This window comes from Nycticebus coucang, chromosome 13 (genome assembly GCF_027406575.1).
Source record: "Nycticebus coucang isolate mNycCou1 chromosome 13, mNycCou1.pri, whole genome shotgun sequence".
Lineage (NCBI taxonomy): Eukaryota > Metazoa > Chordata > Mammalia > Primates > Lorisidae > Nycticebus > Nycticebus coucang.
This window is the reverse complement of record NC_069792.1, coordinates 34547362-34568174: the sequence shown is the minus strand read 5'-3', so window position 1 is coordinate 34568174 and position 20813 is coordinate 34547362. Positions and strand designations below refer to the sequence as shown.

The following is a 20813-nucleotide window of genomic DNA, read 5'->3' as shown; positions in this document are numbered from 1 at the left end:
TATTTCTAAAACTAGTGGGGCATTGTAGTAGGTGCCTGTAGCTACTCTAGAGGATGAGGCAAGTGGATCACTTCAGCCCAGGGCTTTGAGGTTGCTGTGAGCTATGGCACCAAGGCACTCTATTGAGGGTGACAAAGTGACACTCTGTCTCAATAAATAAACAAACAAACAAACCATGATACAACAGGGACAATTTTAGCCTGAGAGGCATCTCCTGAGCTCAAGAAATAAATAGACCTCTTGAATCTGAAATCTGACTTAAAACTACCCACCTCTCTAAGGGATATATTTGTGGAAGAATAAAACATTCACTTTTTAATGACTGGCAATGATCCATGACAAAAAGTTAACTTTTTTTAGAATAATACTGAGTTGTCCTTTAAAAATGTTTCTGTGATTTTTAACCTCTGATTTAAGATTCCTCAAGCCAACAAATGCTCTCAAGCTGATGTTCTTGACCCCACTTTGCAGTTGCGGGGATTTGGGCACAGATTAGGCAGTTTCTCAGATGAAAATTTCACCAAACATCTGGATTAGCTTTAATCTATCTAATTCAAAATGCTCATGTATCTGCAGGCCTAGGATCTTTATAAAACAGGACAGGTATCAGATTTGTATGAAGCTGCCATCTAGCATCCTATCCCCTACTGAGTCTTCCCTTTTCTCTCCTGCTGATGATACTGGCTTTCAGTTGGGCATACAGCTACCAACACTAAACACGTTTGTCTCCTGTGTGGTGGCCCTGTGTGATTTCTTAACCACTTTGAGAATTCCAGGCAATGGATGTAGTGAGAGTAGCTCAGGTTACCTAAAGGGGGTGTCCCCATTAAACGAAGGGCATTCTTTTCCTTCCCATTTTATGCCATTCCTGCTCTTCTGGACATGGACTTGGTGACAAACCATTTTGTATGATAGGGATGAGGGCAATATCCTAGGGATGAAAGAGCAGGGAGATGAAAGGACCTGTGGTGTCTGCTGACTTTGCAGAAGGGGACTTCTATGTGGGAGAAGGAGGACAGAGGGAATTCCAGACAGATAGAACAAAGTTCTGAGCACCATGGTTTGGCCTGAATGTGAGAGCAAAACAAACTTCCATCTTGATTATGCCAGTGTTATTACATAGAATTCTACATCCCACATAACAACCCTGCATAGAATTCTCATTTAACTTTTCCAAAATTCTAAATAAAATAACTTATTTAATTTTAACTTCAAATCACTCTTACTTCTAGCCTTATCTTCTCCCTAGAATTCTGTGGGTCTTTTCAGGGTATAGAACAACTGAATACGCTTTGGAATGAGAATTGTATAATGCAACAACTTTCTAAGTTCTGGAAGATGGTCAAAGATAACATTCTGTGTTGATCTGAGGCTTTTTTTAATGAATAGTTGTGTTAATGTTGAAGACAATTCTTCAATAATGGAAAGTTCTTTCCTCCCACGGGGGTCAAAAAGAATGGATTGAAATAAGTATTTGAAACATGACTTTCATGTTTTGGAAGACACCAAGAAACAGACAATTCTCAACTTGAGTCTTAGTGAGCAAACCTTCTGCATCTCAAAACACAGAAGTATACCAAGACTTTTAAAACTTAAACCTTTGCAGAAAGCCCTGAGGAGTGGCGGGGGGAGGGGGAATGCTTTCATCTTTAACTTGGTTAACCACTTTGAGAATCTTTCCTTTAATCACAACTTCAAAATGATATTGCTGTGGATATAAGTGTATCCCAGAAACTGATAATGTATGAACCCTCAAGCTAACACGGTTTAGGTGCTTACTATGGACTGCAGGCTTTGCACGTAGTAATGTGTTCACATACGAGGAAACTGAGATAGAGAGGCTAAATAATTGCAGCTGAAAGGCCGCAGAGCCACATTGTCAAAGATAACTCTAGAATTTCAAGTTTAGAAGACTCAACTTCCACAAGATACAATTATAAAAGTCATAAATGTGTTAGATTTTATAAACAGTCTCTTAAAAAAGGGTCATGGCTAGAGGTCAAAGGGACGTTAGACACTCTCTCATCACAGCCCAGTCACTCCTTTCCTCACTCTCTGAGGCTGGACTTTGTCCCGTTGAAATTGATTATTTATATTACTCAGCACGTAGGCTGTGACTCACATATTGGCAAAAGAAATTTATTTTTTTTTACCTGACATCTAATAACTCTAACTATAATCATTTTCATATTTATCCACAGAATGTGACATTTCTTTTCTCTTTCTTCCCACATGGCAAGGACAAAGAGATGACAGAACTGGCTGCTTATTGTACTGGCCATCTTTTGCATCAATACATAGGCTTAGAGTTTTGCAAAGTCAAGCTACAGTGGTGGCCAGGTTGAACATCAGTCAGTGTGTTTAAAATACAATGTGCCATTTCTAAACAAGGATGCTTCTTTTCAAGACTGCTGCCTCGGCAATTCCCCCAGAACTGCTGGAAATGGAGGTAAGTAGAAAATTGGCTGCTGACAAATTCACTGCTGTCAATGCTGGCTAACACTCTGGCTGAGAACCATCTATGAAGGCCGGCTATATTCTTTTCCAACCCTGACTTCAGTCTTTATTGTAATTGACCACATTTGTCCCAGAGAAACTATGGAACAAAGGGAGTAGCTAAATGCAAACTGAGTTAGTAGACTTCCTATTAGAGTTGTTGTTAGATGTTCATTTACAGGCACTGGAATTTGCTCAGCCTTTACAGATCCCAGGATTATTTCTTTAAATCTTAAACTGCTATATGCGTGAACAATGATCATCCATCTGTAGCCCAGTGTTGTCACCCAAAGATTTCTTTGAAGCACAGTAAGAATGATATTGTTTTGTAATTTTGTGACTGGAAGGGAGATAAATTTTATCTAGGTTATGATAGTTGTCAGCCTTTTTAATCAAAGTTTTGCAAGTTTCTTCTTTCTGGGAACACAGTAAGTACTTTTAGCGGGAATACGTGGCTTTTTTTGCCACTGAGTTCTGAGTAAAGGGACATATCATGCTCCCAGGCTGTATATTTAATTGCTGATGCTGTTTGGAATAGCAGTCAACAGTGTTTGGCATGGCGGCTCTATTTTGTTCAGCTTGGATCCTTGAGGGATGAGATGAGTAGGCACCTGACCAGTACTAAATGGAATGTGTTCTCAGTGAGAAATGCCTCTTATTTTTTCAAGCCATTAATGTCTATGGCAGTTATTTGCTATCCCAGCATAATCCATACTAACCCTAGAGATGTTCACATTAGCATACATAGGTAGGGTTCTGCACCAAACTAAAATATACGACATTAGTTTTGGTGAATTTCCCAGTGTTTCAGATCTGTTGAAGACGGAGCTGACACAACCAGTGTGTTTTCATCCCTGTGGACCTGTGTCATTTTGGGCACTAAACAGGATACTCCCCAAGTAGGGAGATCTTTCTTCTTAAACTCTTGTCAAACACATGCACAAATAGAGTAAATGCCATTTGGCCCACAAAGCCTCCCTAAAAAGATTCTGGACTTGCTCAGAAAGACAGGAATGGAGGTCATAGACTAATACTCCACTTCAAGGAGTAGGAAACTGAAACAGAAACCCTTACAACTCACACAGGAAATACAACCTCATTAACTCTTCAGAAATGAATATCTGAAAATGGAAGAGAAGAAATCTGAACTATTTACATGACTTCAAATTCAACATTAAAGAGTGGCGGCTTTATATACCAGAAACAAGCAAACATTCAGAAATAAAATATAAACCTTTACTTGGCAAGCAACATCTCAGACTTGGCTAAATGTTTCAAAAGAACCTGTATCTCTCCATGTTTTCATGTCTTACCTCCTATTGAGTAAAACCACAACAAAAGATTTAAGTCAAATGAGAAGAAACGTTTGATATATACAGCTTGGACCTCTCTAATTCATGGATTAGAATGATAGCAGTCTTTCCATGAGATCAAAGGAATCATGCAAAGGGCTGTCTGCTGCTTTTCCACATAAAATGTATGTTTCTCATGAGAATGTTTGATAAGGTCTTCACTGGAATGTGGTCCTATCATTCCAGGAGTCAAATTCTTCATCTGCTTAGCAGCAGAGTGACAGACTATTTAATTCACAGGTATCCCCACTGGGACCAGAAAAATTATTGAAAGCTAAATTCTCAGAAGAGATTTTTTTGATCTTCATTTCATTCTCCAAAATAAGTGAAACTTGTGGTCCTTGAGAGTTACAGTGATTGAATAGGACAGAAAACACGTTTAAAACTTAAAAAAAAAAAAAAAATGGAGGAGGAGGGCCCCCAGTGATGAAATACTTACTATTTTAACTCTCTTGCTCGCTCATCAGTTCCTCTCCAACCAGAAAAAAAAAAAATAATAAATAAAATGTGAATAAATGAAGAGATTTTCGTATCCTAAATTTCTATTTTATGAAATGCAATGTCTCGGGAAATATGATAGATTGTTTTATAGCCATGCTTTGGTGGTACTTCAGCATTTCAATGAGCATTTCTAACCACTGAATTCAACTCACAGCCAAAGAGAAAGCCAGCTCCTCTCTTTCTTCATTAAGCTTCATCTTCTCTTCTCTTTAACTGTAGAGATGTTTCCTTCCATTATTCCCTTTCCTCTCCCTCATCAGAACTTCTGTATCTTTTCCATTAATTCCTTATTTCTCCACAAAAGCTAGGCACGATGTCAATGCTTCCCCAGAGCACATGAAGTACTGGAGGTTTGTTCTTGTCTTTGATTGTAAACATGCCAGGGTAAAAACACCAGTTTTCAAACAAAAATCAGCTTGTATTTTCAGGCAGGAACACTTTCCTTTTGTTAATCTTAGCATTTCCTTTCCTTAAGTGCTGCATAGATTCAACACTGACATAATTTTAAACTGATTTCACATCACCAAATTGTAGAAATGGACAGAAGATACATCAAAAATTCTTTCTTTTCCCATGATCTCCCTGCCATTATTTCTTACTCAAAACAAATGAGTATTTCTCACTATTTCACTCTAAATGAAATACTGCCATGCCAGAAGATAGCATTAAAGAGAAACTACTGAGAAAATTCAAATAAATATCCTTTTCCCAGACACAAGAATTCACCAATATAAGAATGATTTGGCTGAATTTATTTAATAAACCACATGGGGAAATTGTTCTTCTTCTTATTATTATTTAAATGAAAAATTGGCAAAGACCTGTGAAGCAAATCTAGCCAACTGCCCCTTTTTCTTGAGCCCACAAGGTGAGGAATAGCATTTACATTTTTCAATGATCTTTAAAAAAATCAAAAGAAGAATATTTTGTGACACCAGAAAATTACATGAAATTGGAAAATTAGTATTCATAAAGTTTTATTGAAACGCAGCCATGCCCATTCATTTGCATGTTATCTATGATTGTTTTTGTAATAAAATAGCAGAGTTGAGGAGTTTCAACAGAGACCATATGGGGTAAAAAGCTGAAAATATTTCCTATCTGCCCCTTTATAGCAAAAGTTGACAGCATCTGATTTTAAACTATCTTAAAATCAGCTAAAGATAAAGCCAGCTCCTCTCTTTATTCTTAAAATAATAGAGGGATCATAAGATTTTGTTTTAAAATCAGACAAAAAAGGTAAAACATATATACTAAAGATTTGGCTATTCATAGAAAAAAAAAAGAAAGCTAAAGTTGTAAAAGGAATAAAGGATTTGGAACCATAAGACAAAGTCAAACACAAGTTTCTCTTATACACTGGTGGTTTGTTTTTTTTGTTTCTTTGTTTTTTAAGAGACAGAGTCTCATTTTGTTCCTCTCGGTAGAGTGCTGTGGCGTCACAGCTCACAGCAACCTCCAGCTCTTGGGTGATTCTCTTGCCTCCCGAGTAGCTAGGACTACAGGTGCCTGCCACAACGCCTGACTATTTTTTGTTGCGGTTTGGCCAGGGCTGGGTTTGAACACACCACACTTGGTATATGGGGTTGGCACCCTACTCACTGAGGTAAAGGTGCCACCCATGCACTGGTGGTTTTGAGTAAGTCACTTTACTTTTAATTCATTTGTCTATTGAAACTTTACTTTATTTTATTTTCTCATGTCAGAGTCTTGCTCTGTCACACTGGCTAGCGTGCAGTGGCTCATCATGGCTCACTGCAACCTGTAACTCCTGGCTCAAGCAACCCTCCTGCCTCAGCCTCCCAAGTAGCTCAGACTGCAGATCACCATGCCCAATTAATTTTAAATTTCTTTGTAGAGATAAGATGTCATTATGTTGCCCAAGCTGATCTCAGACTCCTGGCCTCAAGAAAACCTCCCAGCTTGGCCTCCCAAAGTGCTAGGATTATAGCCACGAACCCCATTAAAAATGTATTGAGTGCCCATTATATGCCAGGCATAGTGAAGATGCTTCAGCTATAATTTTGAGCATATACAGAGACTCTCCTTAAAAGTTCTTAGGGTCGTTGTGACAAATGTTAGATGCTTGAAAGCACTGTGGAAAAAGCTCTATATAAAAATCAGTAACTATTCATATATTTTGAAGCCAAAAGTTTGTAGGATATTGTCTTTGGTCTGACTCAGAATTTATAAAGCTTAGGAGACCTATTAAATACCTCTGCTGCCTTCTATCTACTATTTTATTCTACTCTTTAGGTTTAATGCCTCATCATGATGTCATCTCAGCTTCCTACTTTTTAAATAATGCAGTGAAGGCTATGTTAACCAGTTTCATGAAAGTATTTCAAATCGTATATAAAACCAGCACATCGTACCCCATAATTGCATTAATGTACACAGCTATGATTTAATTAAAAATAAAATAAAAATAAAAATTTAAATAATATGTTACTTATTTATTATTTGATTTGATTACATTATACTCTGCACATAAGATGCAACTTAAGATCTAAACCCAGCAACAAAATTGAAAGCAACTGATTTCTTATTTTTTTATTGACTGAAGCACAAATTTCTTTAAAGGTTATTAATAAAGTGCATTTATCTTCCAGTTAAAGATGGTTTGAATTTCTACCAAGCAATAGCTACTAAGTAAGCACTTTAAGAAGTATTTAGGTTTTATATTAAAAGCACTTAGATTTTATATTAAAGGTTTTTGTTTCTTTGTTTGTTTGTTTTATATTGTTGGGGATTTATTGAGGGTACAATAAACCAGGTTACACTGATTGCATTTGTTAGGTAAAGTCCCTTCTGCAATCATGTCTTGCCCCCAAAAGGTGTGGCACACACCAGGCGTCACCCCCCTCCCTCCTTCCCTATCTCTTGTCTTCATTTCTCCACCCCTCCCTCCTTCTTTCTTTGCTCTCCCCTTCCACCACCCCCACCATGACCTTAATTGTTATTAACTGTCCTCATATCAAAATTGAGTACATAGGATTCATGCTTCTCCATTCTTGATGCTTTACTAAGAATAATGTGTTCCACGTCCATCCAGGTTAATGCAAAGAAGGTAAAGTCTCCATTTTTTCATGGCTGAATAGTATTCCATAGTGTACATATGCCACAGCTTGTTAATCCATTCCTGGGTTGGTGGCCATTTAGGTTGTTTCCACATTTTGGTGATTGTAAATTGAGCTGCAACAAATAGTCTAGTGCAAGCGTCCTTATGATAAAAGGATTTTTTTCCTTCTGGGTAGATGCCCAGTAATGGGATTTCAGGATCAAATGGGAGGTCTAGCTTGAATTCTTTGAGATTTCTCCATACTTCCATCCAAAAAAGTTGTATTAGTTTGCAGTCCCACCAGCAGTGTAAAAGTGTTCCCTTCTCTCCACATCCACATCAGCATCTGCAGTTTTGAGATTTTGTAATGTGGGCCATTCTCAGTGTGGTTAGATAGTATCTCAGGGTGACATTGATTTGCATTTCTTTAATATAGGGATGATGAAGATTTTTTCATATGTTTGTTAGCCATTCATCTGTCTTCTTTAGAGAAGGTTCTATTCGTATCTCTTGCCCATTGATATATGGGATTGTTGGCTTTTTTCATGTGGATTAATTTGAGTTCTCTATAGATCCTAGTTATCAAGCTTTTGTCTGATTGAAAATATGCAAATATCCTTTCCCATTGTGTAGGTTGTCTCTTTGCTTTGGTTGTTGTCTCCTTAGCTGTACAGAAGCTTTTCAGTTTAATGAAGTCCCATTTGTTTATTTTTGTTGTTGTTGCAATTGCCATGGCAGTCTTGTTCATGAAGTCTTTCCCCAGGCCAATATCTTCCAATGTTTTTCTATAATTTCCTTGAAGATTTTTATTATTTTATGCCTTAAATTTAAGTCCTTTATCCATCTTGAATCAATTTTTGTGAGTGGAGACAGGTGTGGGACCAGTTTCAGTCTTTTACATGTGGATATCCAGTTCTCCCAGAACCATTTATTGAGTAGGGAGTCTTTCCCCCAAGGTAAGTTCTTGTTTGGTTTATCAAAGATTAGGTGGTTGTAAGATGTTAGTTTCATTTCCTGGTTTTCTATTCAATTCCAAGTGTCTATGTCTCCATTTTTGTGCCAGTACCATGCTGTCTTGACCACTATGGCTTTGTAGTACAGCCTAAAATCTGGTATGATGATGTCCCCAGCTTTATTTTTATTACTAAAACTGCCTTACCTATAGGGTTTTTTTTCTGGTTCCATACAAAATGAAGAATCATTTTTTCCAAATCTTGAAAATATGAATTTGGTATTTTGATAGGAATGGCCTTGAATAGGTAGATTGCTCTGGGAAGTAGAGACATTTTAACAATGTTGATTCTTTCCAACCATAAGCATGGTATGTTCCTTCATTTGTTAATGTCCTCTGCTATTCCCATTCTGAGGATTTCATAATTTTCTTTATAGAGGTCCTTCACCTCCTCTGTTAGGTATATTCCTAAGTATTTCATTTTCTTTGAAACTATGGTGAAGGGAGTTGTATCCTTAATTAGCTTCTCATCTTGACTGTTATTGGTGTATACGAAAGCTACTGACTTGTGGACATTGATTTTATATCCTGATACATTACTGTATTTTTTGATGAGTTCTAGGAGTCTTGTGGTTGAGTCTTTGGGATTCTCATATCATCAGCAAAGAGGGACAGTTTGACCTCCTCTGCTCCCATTTGGATTCCCTTTATTTCTTTATTTTGTCTAATTGTATTGGCTAGAACTTCCAGCACTATGTTGAATAGTAAAGGTGACAGAGGACAACCTTGTCTGGTTCCAGTTCTAAGAGGAAAAGCTTTCAGTTTTACTCCATTCAGTAAAGTATTAGCTGTGGGTTTGTCATAGATAGCTTTAATCAGTTTCAGAAATGTGCCACCTATGCCTGTACTCTTTAGTGTTCTAATTAGAAAAGGATGCTGGATTTTATCAAATGCTTTTTCTGAATCTATTGAGAGGATCATATGGTCTTTATTTTTGCTTCTGTTAATATGGTGGATAATGATTATGGACTTGCATATGTTACACCAGTGCTGCATCCCTGGGATGAAACCTACCTGATCATGATGTATGACTTTTTTGATGATAAGCTGTAATCTATTGGCTAGGATTTTGTTGAGAATTTTTGCATCTATATTCATGAGTGAAATTGGTCTGAAATTCTCTGTTTTAGTTGGGTCTTTTCCTTGTTTTGGTATCAGGGTGATATTTGTTTCATAGAACATGTTGGGGAAGATTCCTTCCTCCTCAATTTTTTGGAATAATTTATGCAGTACAGGAATAAGCTCTTCCTTGGAGGTTTGATAGAATTCTGGTGTGAAGCGATCTGGACCAGGGCATTTTCTGGTTGGAATCTTTTTTATTGTTTCTTTAATCTCAGTGCTTAAAATTGGTCTGTTCAGGAGCTCTATTTCTTCCTGGCTAAGTCTACGGAGAGGGTGTGATTCCAAATATTGATCCATTTCCTTCACATTGTCAAATTTCTGGGCATAGAGTTTCTGGAAGTATTCAGAGATGATCTCTTGTATCTCTGCGGGATCAGTTGTTATTTCCCCTTTATCATTTCTGATTGAGGTTACTAGAAATTTTACTTTTCTATTTCTCATTAGTCTGGCCAATGGTTTATCTATTTTATTAATTTTTTCAAAAAACCAACTCTTTGTTTCATTAATTTTCTGAATAATTCTTTTGTTTTCAATTTCATTGATTTCTGATTTAATTTTGGAGATTTCTTTTCTTCTACTGGGTTTAAGCTTAGATTGTTCTTCTTTTTCCAATTCCATAAGATGGCTTGTGAGATTGCTGATGCGCTCTCTTTCTGTTTTTCAAATATAGGCATCTAAAGCAATAAATTTTCCTCTCAAAACTGCTTTTGCAGTACCCCACAAGTTTTGGTAACCCATGTCTTCATTGTTGTTATGCTCAAGGAAGTAAATGATTTTCTGCTTTATTTCTTCCTGCACCCACCTGTCATTCAACAGAAAGTTGTTTAATTTCAATGCCTTTGTGTGGAGTTGAGTTCCACCTTTAGTGCCTTACGGTCTGAGAAGATACAAGGTAAAATTTCAATTCTTTTGATTCTGTTGAGGTTTGTTTTGTGGCCTAGGATATGATCAATTTTGGAGAATGTTCCATGAGGTGATGAGAATAATGTATATTCTTTAGCTTCAGGATGGAGTGTTCTATATGCATCTATTAAGCACAGTTATTCTATGGTCTCATTTAAGTCCCTTATATGTTTGTTTAATTCTGTTTAGAGGATCTGTCCAGCTCTATAAGAGGAGTGTTAAAGTCCCCTGTTATTATGGTATTATCGAATATCATATTGCTCAGACTGAGTAAGGTCTGTTTCAAGAATCTGGGAGCATTTAAATTGGGTGCATAAATATTTAGAATTGAAATGTCTTCTAGTTGTATTTTTCCCTTGACCGATATAAAGTGACCATCTTTGTCTTTTTTGACTTTAGTTGCTTTAAATACACATGTATCTGAAAATAAGATTGCAACTCCTCTTTTCTTCTGAATTACATTTGCCTGAAAAAATTGTCTTCCAACCCTTGACTCTGACTTTTAATTTGTCTTTTGAAGCCGGGTATGTTTCCTGCAGACAGCAAATGGATGGCTTGTGTTTTTTATTTTTTCTTTTTTTCTTTTTTTTTTTTTTTTTTTGTAGGGACAGAGTCTCACTTTATGGCCCTCGGTAGAGTGCCGTGGCCTCACACAGCTCACAGCAACCTCCAACTCCTGGGCTTAAGCGATTCTCTTGCCTCAGCTTCCCGAGTAGCTGGGACTACAGGCACCCGCCACAACGCCCGGCTATTTTTTTTTTGGTTGCAGTTTGGCCGGGGCTGGGTTTGAACCTGCCACCGTCGGTATATGGGGCTGGCGCCCTATGGACTGAGCCACAGGCGCTGCCCGGCTTGTGTTTTTTAATCCAGTTAGCCAATCTATGCTTCTTCAGTAGGGAATTCAACCCATTAACATTTATTGAGATAATTGATAAGTGTGGTAGTATTCTATTCATCTTATTTTGTGAGAGTCCATTGCTTAGTTTTATCTTTTGCATCAGTGTGGAAGTTAGGTTCTGTCCTTTAGTTTCTGAGTTCTTACTTTGCTGCTGATCCACTGTGATGGTCAGTGTATAGAACAGGTTGAAGTATTTCATGTAGAGCTACTCTTGTTGTGGCAAATTTCCTCAATGTTTGTATATCAGTAAATGATTTGATTTCTCTGTCAATTTTAAAACTTAGCTTAGCAGGATATAGAATTCTGGTCTGGAAATTGTTCTGTTTAAGAAGATTAAAGGTAGATGACCATTGTGTTCTTGCTATGGAAGTTTCATTAGAGAAGTCCACAGTCATCCTGATGGATTTGCCCCTGTAGGTCAACTGGCGCTTACTCCTGGCAGCTTGAAGATTCTTTTCTTTTGTCTTGACTTTGGACAGGTTCATCACAATGTGTCTTAGAGAATCTCAGTTAGAGTTGAGGTGACCTGGGGTCCAATGTCCCTCTGAAAGGAGTGTGTCAGAATGTTTGGTGATATTTGGGAAATTTTCCTTTACAGTATTCTCTAGTATGGCTTCCATTTCCCTGGGGCATTCTTCTTCTCCTTCTGGGATTCCTATAACTCGTATGTTTGTACACTTCATAAAGTCCCATAATTTTGTCAGTGAACATTCTGCTTTCTCTCTCTTCTTTTCTTCCTCTTTAACTATCTGAGTTATCTCAAGAGCTTTGTCCTCTACCTCTGAGATTCTTTCTTCTGCATGGTCTAATCTGTTGTTGATAGTTTCTATTGCATCTTTAAGTTCCCTAATTGACTGCTTCAGTTCCTTGAGACTGCTATATCCTTTCTATATTCTTCATATCATTCATCTCTTATTTGATTCTCTTTTTGGACTTCCTTTTGGTTATTTTCCACTTTATCAGTAGTTTTCTTCATTGTTTCCATCATTTCCTTCATTGTTTTCATCACATGTATTCTAAATTCCCTTTCTGTCATTTCTAACATTTCTTTATAGGTGAAATCCTCTGCAGTAGCTACCTCATGGTCCCTTGGAGGGGTTGTTCTGGACTGGTTCTTCATGTTGCCAGGATTTTTCTGCTGATTCTTCCTCATGAGTGATTTCTTGTATCTGTTTCCTTGCCCTAATTTTCCTTTCACTTCCTCTTGCTCTTTAAGTTGCCATGCCTGTGAACTGGGGTTTCTCTAAGTCCTTTTGGTACAGAACCAGAAGTATGAGAAGGTTGAAGAGCAAGAAGGGAAAAAAGAAAAAAAAAAAAAGAAAGAAAGAAAGAAAAGAAAAAAGAGAAAGGAGATGGGGTGGGTAAAAGGGAATATTGACAAAAAGAAGAGAGGCACAGAAAGAGGGAAACAGAGCAATATAGGTGCACAGTAGGGTACTTTGACTCAAACTTAAAGAACCCTTAACCTCTGGGGGAGCTGGGTTGGGTGGTTCCGTTAAGGTGAGCTGCTCTTTGCTAACCTGATCAGACACAGTACCCCACCTCCACCAAGTAGAGAGAAAAGACAAAAATACTATAAATCAAACCAAAACAAGCAAACAGAAAACATTATGGGATAAAATTGGGGGGAAAACCAAATAATAGGGGTAGAAATACTAGCAAAAATGAAGTTCTAATTATTGAAAAAGGCAACAATGGGAAATTGTATTTAAACTAGAAAAATGGACAAAGAAAAGAAAGAAAGAAAAGAAAAATCTATAGGGAAAAGGTAGAAATTGTAAAACAGGACAAGAACAACAACAACAACAACAAAAAAACCCAAATATATATCTTGCTGAATATTGTCTGGGCAACAGGTGATCTTCTGGGGTATGAGATGTTAATCACAATGCTGATATGACTGGAGGCCTCTGCTGATTTCTCAAACCCTGGAGTGTGGAGACCCTAAATCTCTCCTCAGCCCTCTTAAAAGGCACTTATTTAAACTTCTAAACTTGACTAAGCAGAAGCTTTCCCAGAAAAGTTCTTGTCGCTGGGATCACTGCTGAAGTGGCTATGCACTTACCCAGTGTGCCAAAACCAGTTTCACTCTGCCCCTGAGGGCTAAGGCTGTAAGACAGCTCAGTCCCCGCCTTTAGGCTGCTCAGTCACTACTGATCCTTGCTCTGTGACCCTTAAGGCAGAGCTTGCCAGGGCAGTTCTCTCACAATGGTTCCATGCAGCCCACATTTGAACACTATTAGCTCAGTCCAGCTCAGCGGCTAGTCTGGGGCCCTATACAATGCCCAAAGTTCTCCTCACTCTTACCCAAGCTCTCCCAAGGCAGTTCAACTGAGTACCAAGTCCAAAAAACCAAAACAGCTCACAGGTAAGGCCTTTCCGGTTTGCAGCCTCATTGCTGCTGTACTTACAGCTGCCGGCAGGATTAGACTGAACGTATATACACAACCACTTGCCAGTTTTCCATTGCTTTTGTCCTCCTCTTGGGGTCCAGAAGTCTCTCGCTGACTCCCTGTGTCCTCAAAGGGATGATTATAGGCAGATCCCCCCAGCCAGAGATGCTTGGAGTCTTGTCTCCCCAGACTCACTGTGCCCAGTTGCAAGGAAGCTGTTACTCAGCCACCATCTTGCTCCTATATTAAAGTTTTTGATAAGAATATTAGAATAAACCCTAAGTTTATATTTTCTAACAAAGGGATTCATTCCACATTAATGATGTTTTAAATTTGTGAGTAAGAAATAGTTAAATTAACATCAACAATATGGCAGAATAGTAGTTTCCAATACTTGTCCTCTTATAGACACATCAATTTGAATAATCACTCACACACAAAAAATAGTGCCTTCATTGGCACTAAGGTAACCAGGTGAAAGATCACTATACCTGGGTAGAGCACCAAAATAAGAAAATTATATATTGCAGAGAGTAGAAAACAAAGTTTTGCGTTACTCCTTCCCAAAGTCTGTGCAGTTTAGTGTAGAGAGAAGTATCTTTCAGGTGAGAGGAGGAAGGTAAACCTCAGCACCAAGCTACCCCTTTAGGCTCCAGACTCACTGCATTACCATATCAGCCTTGGATTACCCAAACTCCAGGCTAGTGTTGCTGACCCAAAGACTAGCTGTATGATTTCAGGCACTAGATCCACTCATTTCACACCCTAATATCCTTTGAATAGCTATTTTCAAAAACATAAAAGGTAAGTTTTGGCAAGAATGTGGAGAAAAGGGAATCCATGCACATTGTTGGTGGGGATGTAAATTAGCATACACATGATGGAAAACAGTAGAGAGGTTCTTCAAAAATAGAAGTAGAACTTCCATATGATCTAGCAATTTTAGTATATCCAAATAAAATGGAATCAGTATGTTGAAGAGCTATCTGCACTCCAATAATGTTCCAAAATATTCATTGCATCATTATACAAATAGCCAAGATATGCAATAGTCGAAAAATGTCCATCAATGGATGAATGGATACAGAAAATGTGGTGCATATACATATATGCAATGGAATATTATTCAGCTTTAGAAAACAAGAAAATTCTGTCATTTCAACGACATGGTCCAACCTGGCGGACATTATGTTAATGATGCTAAGTGAAATAAGCCAGGCATGGAAAGGCAAATACTGCATACTCTCACTTATATGTGGAATCTAAGAAAGTTGAACTCACAAAGCACAGAACAGATGGTGGTTGCCCATGATTGAGGGATGACGGAAGAGAGGAGATGTTGGTCAAAGGACACAAAGTTTCAGTCATGCAGGATAAATAAATATTTCTGGAGATCCAATGTACAACATGGTAAATATGCTTAATAACACTCTATTATATACTCAACATTTTCTATGAGAGTAGACCTCAGATGTTCTCAGCACACACACACACACACACAAAACCATGGTAAATATGTGAGGTTTGGGTATGTTAATTAACTTGTAATCATTTTACAATATATGAGCTTATCACAATGTCATTTGTATAACTTAAACTACACAATTTTTATTTGTCAATTATTCTCCAATAAATTAGGGAAGGGGAAAAATAGCATTATGCTGAAATGCACTTCAAACTATTCTTATTTTTAGTTCCTTTAGCTTCTTTATCAAATTAGTCAACAAAATCCAATGTGTCAAGTTGATTTTCTGTATAAAATTGGTTTTCTTTTCCATCATTCACATATTTCTGAAGTAAATTTCTAATATCCTTGCAATGTATAGAATTGATGCATTTTATTTCCCATGTAGAGAACAATTTCATTGGAAATTCTTCATTGTAATAAAATTTACATTTACTAAATAGTTATTCAGTCTCAAAATTTTATATTTTCCTTTAAATGAAAATGATAAGCCACTGGCCATTGGGGAAGGGCTTTAACATCATTAGCTTTCATTAATGAGATGCAGAGAGCATGAAAGTATACATATCATTGGTTAGCAGTCTTCACACCTGTGGGGTAGGGGGCCACAGGATCACTTGTATAAATAGCTGGGGGCTTGCCCTTTATCTCCGCTTCTTGCTCAGAGGACTCCTGATCTTGCTCCCCTACTTAGACTGCTGCTGAGAGATTGCTGCTAAGATGCTTACTCCTACTAATGTTGACTGTGACTTCTAAGGTACTTTGGCACCTGAGACCTAAATGAGACCTACCCACTATAAGCTGGCACAGTGGCCTGCGTCCAGACAGTTGAGTGGGCCAGGACCAGAGACCTAGAATCCCGGCTCCAACCAGGCCCTGGGTTGGGCTGGAGTTACGGCATCATGGGCCCCAACACCTCTATTCATATTTTTTCCCATTTATCCTCTGTTAAAGGGTATAATAATCATGAAATGCTGCTATGTTGGGTTATTAATTGCTGTACCACTAAGGGAAAGATAAGAGGAAGATAAGATAAATTACTTTAAATGTATATTCAGGAGGGCCAATGACCTTTCTTCTTCCCCCTCTACTAAAACCATACCACCTCTCTTTAAATCATCAAAACCAACATAAATAAACAGGCCTGGGAGGAGTTAAGAAGTTAGGAAAGTCCATGATTTATTCATATTTTGGCGCATTTAAACCAACATAAAAGAAAGAATAGATGTTTTAATTCCCTTAAAAAGTCTTCCCTTAAATCACACTACTCAGACACCACCAACTTTAAAAATACCCTAATTCTTGCTAGAGAAGTAACTTTCATTAAGGTATCAAATAAGTTTCCATTCCCCTAAATGCCTGAAATAGTACAAATTCTACTTTCCGCTAACACGTAGGGCTGTGTACCGTGCAGGTACACACAGTGAGTACGTGAGTGAGCGTGCATATTAGCAGCATGCGTCAAACCAATTACACTGAACAGTCGTGCGTCTGTTTTACACAGTGTTGTATTGATGACATCAGACTGTTCATTATAACCGGGCCCCTCTACTTTATAGTCCTTTCCCCTAGACCAGAGTCACTCTCTAAAAGCTTTAAATCTTCTACAATGGCTCTTAAGCTTTCTTGGGTCATGGTTCCTTTTGAAACCACCAACCATCAACCAATTAATAACCATCAACCATCAATCATTTGAAAGGTTAATGACAAACTCAAGACTTTTTCCTGCCCAAAGGTCACACACATATAAACCTATACTCATAAATGTCTCAATACCATTTTACCATTTTCACGGGTGGCCTGGGCAGCTGACTCTAGTGCATTACTTCACCCAAGAAAATGTCATAACTTGGCTCCATTTTAGATAGACAATTATGGCCTGTGGAGATGACAAGTTAACACTTCTGCTCATTTTTTCCTATGTATTTTTTTTTTCCAGTAACTAAACATTTGAACAGAGCAACAGAGTGGAGACCCACCCTGATAACATGCAGGAAGAAAGTTGTCATTTTTGAAACTTTTCCATGACCTGGGGAAACTACTATAGAATCAAGGAATTGGGTTTTGGCCAGTTTTTATCAAGTTTGGGAATACTTTTTAGGAGATAAAATAATGTTGCACAATTTCTTTGCTATCCTAACCTAATAATTCCCAGATTGTATTTCCCAGGAATAAATCTCAATGAGACATTTCTGCCTCTAAGTCTGAAATGATATATAGAATTCCCAAATTTGGACTCACTGAAGAATAATGGAGGAGCTCTGGAAATGAATGCTCCACTCAAGACAGGAGCTATGCAAAACACTTTTGCCGCATTTGAGTATTTCTCTTCCTTTCCTCTGAACCAACTTTTCCCTTCCTAGTCAAGTATTGTCATCAACTGTTTAACCAGAGCCTGCCTCTACCTAGGGCAGGGTTTGACATTGTCTTGCTTTCTCCTAGAAAGTATTCTGTGATGAAATGATCAGAGAAGGTCAAAGTGGCTGTATAGAGATAATGCACCTATCTAATTTGTTATTAACACTAATATGGGGGATTTTCATTTGGTGGAAGAGATATGTAGGGGAAGATGGGATTTCTGGCATTTTAAAATCCATTTAGTAGCCCCACACATAAAGTGAGCTCTTAATTTCTGTCAACTCTATCTAGAGTAGCACAATTCAAAGAGGGGAGGGATTACAGCTGTTGATTGGATTTTTCCATTTCCATGCTGATGCCAAGAATAAATCTAGAAGTCAGGGAAGAAGTCTGAGGTACTTTTTATCTTTATATCATGTCAAGAAAATAAATGTTGCCTTCTCCAATGTAAAAGAAATCTACAAAGTTCTACTTATTATTAGGTATTTTTAAGATTCCCTTCAGTCCAACCACAGAAAGTTATTGCTGAATGTAAAAATCTTCCATTTTTCTATTTTTATTTTACAGTAAAACAAGTCAGTTCTCTATTTCCTTCAGATGACTGCCTCACCCTTACTCTGTGACTTTTGAGCAATCTGCCCATAGCTCTTTCAACATGCAATCATTCCTTTAGCTCCAATTATTCTGTCTCCACTGCAGGCCATTTTTCAAAAGGTGAAGTAACAAAACCTTGGCTGCTTCCCTTTGGTTCTGAAAAACTTGTCCTATGTCACGCAAACCCCAGAGGTCTCTCAAGTGCTTGCCAGAAGTCATCATCATCATCGCAAGTGAACTCTCAGTATCCATATCTGCTTCAGCAGGATAAGAACAATACCACCCCTGCAGCTGCAGAATCCAAACACACCCTTAGAGGTTCTTGTTATTGTTTAAAAATAGTAAAATAAAAAAAAGACTGTGCACAGTATGATTTATCAAGGGAGAAGGGAAGTTTGGGAAGGAACTAGAAATAATTTGTGCAGGCGACCACATGGAGTTCAATCCTTAAATTACTCAATTTTTTGCATGTTTAAATAAGCTTCAAAAATAATAATGAGTTCATAAAATTTACATCTCCAGGTACAAACATTGTCCTATCTCTCTCTCTCTCTCTTTTTTTTTTTTAAGACAGAGTCTCACTTTGTCACCCTCAGTAGAGTGCGGTGGCATCATAGCTCACAGCAACCTCCAGCTCTTGGGCTTAGGCAATTCTCTTGCCTCAGCCTCTGGAGTAGCTGGGACTATAGCTGTCCACCACAGCACCTGGCTATTTTTTGGTTGCAGTTTGGCCGGGGCCGGGTTTAAACCTGCCACCCTTGGTATTTGGAGCTGGCGCCCTACTCACTGAGCCATAGGCACCACCTCATTGTCCCATCTCTTTTCTAACTCCTTTTGCATTTGCTTATAAGCGCTTTCATCATTCCCTATTCTGTAAAATTAACATCTGTTCTAGCAATAAAACCCAAGAGTTCTTTGAATTATTTCATTTGACCAGTAGACCAAAGCACCAATATTTCTTAAGTGCCTCCTATCTTGTATTAATATTTCCCCCCAAATGGAAACTTTTGAGAAAACTAAATGAAAAGAGAATTTAAAACACTCTGAAATAGGAATCTTTGTTGAAGGTGTTCTATATATCCGCAAGTAGTAATAAGTGTGAGATGGATTTTTTTAGCTTAAGATACATTGATAGTTTTGTTTTTACTTAACAGATTACAAATTAAAACCAGTTTTATTATTTCAATAGCTTCAAAAACTAGCTTTAAGAAATCATGGCATTTTCTGGGGTTGGTGGCTCATATCTGTTATCCAAGTACTTTGAGAAGCTAAAGCTGGAGGATTATTTGAGGCCAGGAATTCAAAACCAGCCTGGGCAACATAGTGAGTCCCTGTCTTGATAAAAAAATTAAAAAATATTCACATGTGGTAGTAGGCACCTGTAGTCCCAGCTACTTGGAAGACTAAGGCAGGAGGACTGCCTGAGTCCTGGAGTTCAAGGCTGCAGTGAGCTATGATCCTCCCTAAGCTCACCAGTCTGGATGACAGAGCAAGACAGTCTAGAGAAATGCAAATCAAAACTATCCTGATTTATCAATTAACCCCAGTGAAAATGGCCCACATCACAAAGTCTCAAAGCTGCAGATGCTGGCGTGGATGTGGAGATAAGGGAACACTTTTCCACTGCTGGTGGAACTGCAAACTAATATAACCTTTTTGGAAGGAAGTACAGAGAATCTTCAAAAAACTCAAGCTAGACCTCCCCATTTAATCCTGCAATCCCATTACTAGGCATCTACCCAGAAGAAAAAAAAATCTTTTTATCATAAGGATATTTGCAGTAGACTGCTTATTGCAGCTCAATTTACAATTGCCAAAATGTGGAAACAGCCTAAATGCCACCAACCCAGGAATGGATTAACAAGCTGTGGTACATGTATGCCATGGAATACTATTCAGCCACTAAAAAGATGGAGACATTACATCTTTTATATTAACCTGGATGGAGGTGGGACAAATTCTTCTTAGTAAAGCATCACAAGAATAGAGAAGCAAGAATTTAATGTACTCTATTCTAATATGAAGGCAGTAGATGAGCTAATACAAGGAGGGGAGCAGGGCAATGAGCAAGTGGGGAGAGGAGAGGAGGGAGAAGGATGAGGGGTCATGTTTATCGACACAACTCTTGGTGGCAGAGCACAATTATAAGACGGACTTTATCTAAGAAATGCAATCAGTGTAACCTGGTTCTCTGTACCTTCAATGAATAAAAAGTGAATAAATAAATAAAATAAAATAAAAATTTGCTCTTTAAATAATAAATAAAAACTGCTTTCAAAAAAAAACAAAAAATTTAAATAATAATAAAAGGTATAGCATTTACTTTCAGATTTCAAGAATTGTTCCTGGAAGTTTGACAGCCTGGTGCTTGAGAATTAGATCAATTTTATAATTTTTTCACAAGATTTGTGGTCTAATTTTCTTTAGGCTTTTCCAGATTTATTATAGGAACTACAAATGAAATGAATTTATTTTTCATATCTACCTTACATTTTCCCATCACATCAGTTCATAATTCATATTTATTTGTGATTGTATTCCTAGTAACATGATTGTCAGAGACATATATTTCTTTTGAGTGAATTTGTACTAGCTGTGTCCTGTGACTTCTGCTAAAAGTTTATTGATTATTCCTTAAATGCTATGGACATAGGACAT

The 20813-nt window shown here is 37.7% G+C and overlaps 2 pseudogenes; both read left to right on the top strand.

The window, feature by feature from the left end:
* LOC128563330 (myelin P2 protein-like) overlaps positions 1-537 on the top strand; it is a 47031-nt pseudogene extending 46494 nt beyond the window's left edge.
* A 1855-nt stretch (positions 538-2392) lies between these two features.
* The window catches only part of LOC128563329 (ATP synthase subunit O, mitochondrial-like), a 73894-nt pseudogene continuing 55473 nt past the window's right edge, over positions 2393-20813 (top strand).